The sequence below is a fragment of the Arachis ipaensis genome, chromosome B1 (genome assembly GCF_059453495.1).
Source record: "Arachis ipaensis isolate K30076 ecotype BB chromosome B1, ASM5945349v1, whole genome shotgun sequence".
Lineage (NCBI taxonomy): Eukaryota > Viridiplantae > Streptophyta > Magnoliopsida > Fabales > Fabaceae > Arachis > Arachis ipaensis.
Genome location: NC_142436.1, coordinates 52,125,147 through 52,131,735, shown reverse-complemented (window position 1 = coordinate 52,131,735; position 6,589 = coordinate 52,125,147). Strand labels below are relative to the sequence as shown.

The 6,589-nt window shown below is 39.0% G+C and overlaps 1 non-coding gene across 1 annotated transcript; it reads left to right on the top strand.

Moving 5' to 3' along the window:
• Positions 1-716: 716 nt before the first annotated feature.
• LOC148576558 (small nucleolar RNA R71) lies at positions 717-823 on the top strand. Its single transcript, XR_015903695.1, has one exon. It is a non-coding gene; the product is annotated as a small nucleolar RNA R71 (small nucleolar RNA).
• The last annotated feature ends 5,766 nt before the right edge of the window (positions 824-6,589 follow it).

Genomic DNA, 6,589 nt, shown 5'->3' with positions numbered 1-6,589 from the left:
TTGATACTGGCTCGCTCCTCCTCTTTGAACACCTTGTTATCTTGAATCTCTTTGCATATGCCTTCAAGTATAGTCTCAATCCTTGAGATTCTATCTTCAGATGATGGTGAGTTGAGGTTGGACGGATGAGAAGGGCCATTTTGGCTTTGGTATGGATGTTGAGGTGTGTTGTTAGGTGGGTGTTGATATGATCTTTGCGTGGATTGTTGGTGGACTGCATTGTTGTTGGGGTTGTAGCGTCTCTGATCTTGGTCTTGGTCTTGTTGATTTCCCCACCCAAAGTTTGGGTGGTTCCTCCAACCAAGATTGTAGGTATTGGAGTATGGATCATGTGCTTTCCTAGGTGAGTTTCCAATGTAGTTGGCTTGTTCTTGTTCATCCTCTGTCTCTGCATTCACTCCCTCTTGGGTTGCTGATGAGGTGGTGATTGCTACTACTTGGTTCCTCTCTATCTTCTTGGTAAGATCAGCCAGCTGCTTGGTGATAAGCTTGTTTTGGGCCAGCAGTGCATCCACATTGTTTAGCTCCATCACTCCTCTAGTGTTGCTCTTTCAGAAGCATAGAAGTAGTCATTCTCGGCTACAGTCTCAATGACATCTATGGCTTCTTCAATGGTCTTCTTCTTGTTCAGAGATCCCCCGGATGAGTGGTCTACTGCCTTCTTCGATTCATAAGAAAGACCTTCATAGAAAATGTGCAGCTGCACCCATTCATTAAACATATCTGGTGGGCACCTTCTTGTCAGGTCCTTAAACCTCTCCTATGCTTCATATAGAGTCTCAACATCTTGTTGCCTGAAAGTTTGAACCTCAGTTCTCAACCTGTTGATTCTTTGAGGAGGATAGAATCTTGCCAAGAATTTGTTCACCACATCTTCCCAGGTTGCTAAACTCTCGTTCGGGAAGGACTTTAACCATTTGTATGCCTTGTCCTTGAGTGAGAAGGGAAATAAAAGTAGTCTATAGGTGTCAGGATGAACACCGTTAGACTTCACAGTATCACATATCCTCAGGAAGGTGGTTAAAAGTTGGTTGGGGTCTTCTTGGACACCTCCTCCGAACGAACAGTTGTTCTGAACAAGGGTGATGAGCTGTGGCTTTAGTTCAAAGTTGTTGGCATGTATGGTTGGCTTTTGAATGCTACTCCCACAGTTTCCTGGGTTTGGGTTGATATAAGAGCCTAAAACTCTTCTCTCCTGCCCAGCATGATTTGCTAGACCTTCTCTACCATGGTTGTGAGCCTCTTCTTTATGATGGTTCTCCATATTTTTATCCATGTTTAGTTCAAAATACTCCTCCTCTTTCTCGGCACCAACTACTCTCTTTCCTCTTGCTTCCCTCCTTAATCTAAGAAAGGTCCTCTCAGGTTCAAAATCAAAGGAAGTTGAAGCCCCGCTTCTTTTCCCTGTCATACAACCAACAAGGCACAAGCAAGGAAATAGATGCAGAAAGTATTTCTGTTAGAAATGCTGTTAGTGTGAGTGATGCAATATATCAAACAGTTAGTGGGTTATTGGACTAAATTGTAAACAACTAAAAAAAAAAGTAGGGGAAAGGGGAGAAAATAACTAAAACTGAAAGTAAATTACTCACACAGAACTTTAAATCAAACAAAAGAAAAATGCTCAATCTAGTTATCCTCCAATTTAATCATTGTTGATACAAAATCAATCCCCGGCAACGGCGCTATAAACTTGATGCACGAAAACTTGTCTCTCAACAATTTTCCTTCGGCAAGTATACCAAATTGTCGTCAAGTAAAAACTCACAATAGAGTGAGGTCGAATCCCACAGGGATTGATTGGTCAAGCAACTTTAATTAGAGGAATGTTCTAGTTGAACTAAGCAGAATTGGATTTGTGATTTGCAGAAAATTAAATGGCGGGAAAGTAAATAGCAGAAACGTAAATGCTGGAAATAAAGAGATGAATGTAAATTGCGAAAAGTAAATTGCAGAATCTTAAATGGGGAAGGGGAATTTAGCATGAAAGTAAATAGCAGAAAGTAAAGAGAATGGGTAAGATCAGAAATGGAGAATTTATTGGGCTTAGGAGATGTTGCATTCTCCGGATCAAGTTCATTTTCATCTCTTCCTCAATCAATGCATTCATTGATCTCCTTAGCAATCTTAAGTGATCGAATTCCAATTTCTTGGTAATTCAACCTCTCAAATCTTGATCAATAGCCAATTCCTTGGTCAATTGCTCATGAGAAGAGATGAAGTATGTTCACTGATTATACCACATGTATTTCCAAATCAAAGTGTTGGTAGGATTATATGTCACTATATCCATCCAAACCCCAATTTAGTCCAACATGAGAAAGCATTTCTAGCATTGAAAGTATGAATAGCTTCTTTTCCTCTTCCAAAGTTTCGAAGAGATCCAAGTATGAATAGCTTCTTTTCCAAGATAACTACCCAATTGAATGAAGATTGAAAGCTTTCTAGTAAAATCTAGAGAAAAGATAGAAGAAGAATAATGAAAACTACTATTGATCCATCAAATTACAACAGAGCTCCCTAACCCAATGAAAGGGGTTTAGTTGTTCATAGCTCTGGGAATGAAAAGCATAGATGGAAAATACATTATGAGAATTAAACTAAAAGCTGCAAAAAAAGTAAAATACAGAGAGTAGTTCTCAAATTTCCAACCCCCTTTCTAATTCAAAACTACCCTTATATATACTACTCTTCTGATCTTCTAGTTGGTTCTTCAAATCTCGGATATGGGCCTTTGGATCTTGAGTTTGAAGTAGTTATCTTCTTCAGTGGGCTTAGCTTTACTTGCAGAGAGAAAGTATGAAGTGGGCAGGGACTTTTAGCTTAGGACGTTAGTGGTGTTAACGTTAAGTGAAAGTATGGGTTCGAGAACGTTAGTGGCAGTCGTCTTTTTCACTAACGTTCCTAACCCAAGGATGATCCACGTTAACTTCAATGTTAGTGGCACCAACGTGACCACTAGCGTTGCCTCTTGGTCCTTCGCACACATTATTGGGACTTACCTTTTCCAATAACGTTGAGAATCCTCGCTTCCCCTTACGTTAGAGTTCACGTTAGTGTGGCTAACGTGACCTTTAACGTAGGCTTGCCAAATCTTCGAAAACGTTAGTGACACTTACCTTTGTCACTAACGTTTCAAAATGCCCCTACTTCCCACGTTAGAGTTCACGTTAACTAGGTTAACGTGGCTTCTAACGTGGTGGTGATAGCCATCTCCAACGTTAATGACAAAGGTGAGTGTCACTAACGTTGGCTCATCATTCTTCAATCCACGTTAGCTTACACGTTAACTAAGTTAACGTGGGAGTTAACGTTGCTCATAGTGGCTCATTCCAACGTTAGTGACAAAGGTGAGTGTCACTAACGTTGGCGATTCTTGCTCCCTCCACGTTAGCTTCCACGTTAACTAAGTTAACGTGGCAACTAACGTGGCTCAAAGTGGCTTAGTCCAACATTAGTGACAAAGGTGAGTGTCACTAACGTTGGCTATTCTTTTGCTTCCCCACGTTAGAGTCCACGTTAACTGAGTTAACGTGGCTCTTAACGTGGCCAATATGAGCTTGGTCCAACGTGAGTGACAAAGGTGAGTGTCACTAACGTTGGCTTCATTTTTTTCTTCCACGTTAGAGTTCACGTTAACTTAGTTAACGTGACTCTTAACGTGGGCTATGATGGCTTCGAGGACGTTATTGGCGATTACTTTTCTCATTAACGTTGCAAGCTAGCTCCCATTCCACGTTAGTGGTTACGTTAGTTAGACTATCGTGGCTGCTAACGTGGTTCTTCCTTGCTTTCTTTGTCCTGAAATCAAGCAATAGAGTGCATCAAAGTTCTAATCCAAATCATGAGACATGCGTCATCCAATTTGTCATTCAATTCTTGCATAATTCTCATAAAATCATGTAAAGTGCACAATGTTTGCTTAAATCAATATGTAAGTAAAATTCTACCCAAAACTTGCTTATTTCCTAAGAAAATGCATGAAACTATCCTAAAACAGTAAAGAAAAGGTCAGTGAAACTGGCCAAAATTCCCTGGCATCAACTATATGACGGACTCCATATCTCTGCAGAAGAGAGTCCAGCTGTCTGTTACAGAAGTGACTTCCTCGATCACTAATGAGTGTCCTCGGGACACCAAACCGACTAAAGATATATCTCTGAAGAAAGCTCATTACCACCTTGGTATCATTGGTGGGTAGAGCCACAGCTTCCACCCACTTGGACACATAATCAACTGCCACTAGGATATAGTTTTTGAATGTGAAAGTGGGAAGGGTCCCATGAAATCAATGCCCCACACATCAAACAGCTCAACCTCAAGAATCCCCTGCTGTGGCATTGATTTTATAACCACAAACTAACCGACAAGTGCACTGGGTCGTACCAAGTAATACCTCAGGTGAGTGAGGGTCGATCCCACGAGGATTAAGGGACTAAGCAACAATGGTTGATTAATTTACTTAGTTAGACAAGCAGAAAATAGTGTTGAGAGTTCAAAAGTAATAAACAGTAAATTCAGAAGATCAAAAGACATGCAAATAAATAAGTTGGAAAAATAATATGGAGAAGGCAGTTAAGGCTTCAGAGTTATCTATTTTCCGGATTGACTTTTCTTATTAATTTATTTTAATCATGCAAGATTTAATTCATGGCAAACTATATGTGACTAGACCCTAATTCCTTAGACCTTTCTCGTCTCCTCTAACTTTCATCAACCGCCAATTCCTTGGTCAATTTATTCCAATTAGGGGGTGAAGTTTAATTCTAGTTATTATGCCACAAAAATCCTAATTATCCAAATATAAGAAGATTATATGTCACGTATCCCGTTAAGTCCAGATAATTAGAAATTAGGAGAAATTATTTTTAAGCTGTTGTTCAGGTAAAGAGCTTTTCCAAGTTATACGAGAACTCAATTAGAAAGAGGGTCATACTTCCGTTCCACCCAAATTCATAAGATAAAGAAAGAAAACAATCCTTGAAATATAAATCAGTACATGAATTAAAATAGAAAAATAATAGAATCAATCCATACAATAGATAGAGCTCCTAACCTTAACAGTGGAGGTTTAGTTGCTCATGAAAAAGAGTGAAAACTAGGATTCTGGTAAACCGTAAATTGGGCTGAGGTGGAATAATGTTGGTATTCCAGAAGAGAAGTTTTTTTTTCTCTTTTATATCTAATCCTAATTAATTTAAAATCTATTTCTAAAACTAAAATAATATCTTTTCCTATTTTAAAAAAATAAAGTTTAAATCAGAATTAAATACAGCAATCAGCATTTTCTGTGTTTTATGCACGTGGCGCATGTCACGCGTACGCGTCGATGGTCTTCTTCGCGTGTCACGCGTACGCGTTAGGTACGCGCACGCGTCGCTATGCAAATCTCCAAATCACGCGCACGTGTCAGGTATGCGCACGCGTCACTCCTCGCTGGTCATCTCCTTTAATTCTTGTGCTCCTTCCATTCGTGCAAGCTTCCTCTCCATCCTCTAAGCCATTCCTGTCCTATATAACCTTCTTCTCTTTTTCTGTGGAAACTCCATAACATCCAACTAAATGCTACGTAAAATAAACAGAATTGCACACGACTCAAAGTAGTATTCATAGTGGTTAAAAGATAATTAATTCTTGATTTAACTCAATCAAATTAAATGCAAATTCACTAGGAAAAGATAGAAAAGATGTTCACGCATCACTCACAAGTCCTAGTCACTTTATAGAGAAGAACTAGAGTTGGTGAATTTCAAGCTAATTAGTAATCTTCAATTACCAATCAACACTTGAATATAACAATTCAAGTGGATCCAATTACTCAACCCCAAATCAAGCAAGGAAATCTACTCCATGATTATGGGTGACATTTCCTTAAACACTTGGTGAGCATAGATAAAATACATGATAAAAACTAGGAAAATTATTCAATTCAAATTACCACTACGAATAATCAACCATAACAAAACAAGCAATAACAATAAATATGGAAATAACTCAATTCATTAACAAAATTCAAGAGTAATAAGATCTAAACATGAATTCAAGTAACCAAATTGGAAAGAGTGCTAAAGGAATTAAAGAAGAAAACTATAAGGAAAATGACTAGAAAATGAACGTAACAATAATTTCTCTCAAGATCCAACTGAAAATAAGCTAAGAAAATCAAAATCCTAGAGAGAAGTAGGAGTTTCTCTCACTAGAATTAAAAAAAACTAATTAAAAAACTAAAGCTAAAGTGAAGTGTCTCTGTCCTAACTCCATTCCCAGCGTATTGTCTTCATTTTCGGGCTTGAAACTGGGTTAAAATCAGCCTAGAAATCACCCCTAGCGAATTCCCTTAATTGCAGCACGTGACGCTCATCATGCGTACGCATCAGCCACGCGTATGCATCACTTGGACAATACACTAGCCACGTGTATGCATCAGTCACGCATACGCGTCAGTGGACGATGCTCCTGGTCACGCGCACACTTCAGCCATGCGTACGCGTCGCTTCCAGTTTCTCAAATCTTCAATTTCTTATGTTCCTTCCACTCTAACATGCTTCCTCTTCATCCTCTATGCCATTCTTGCTCTATAAATCCTGTA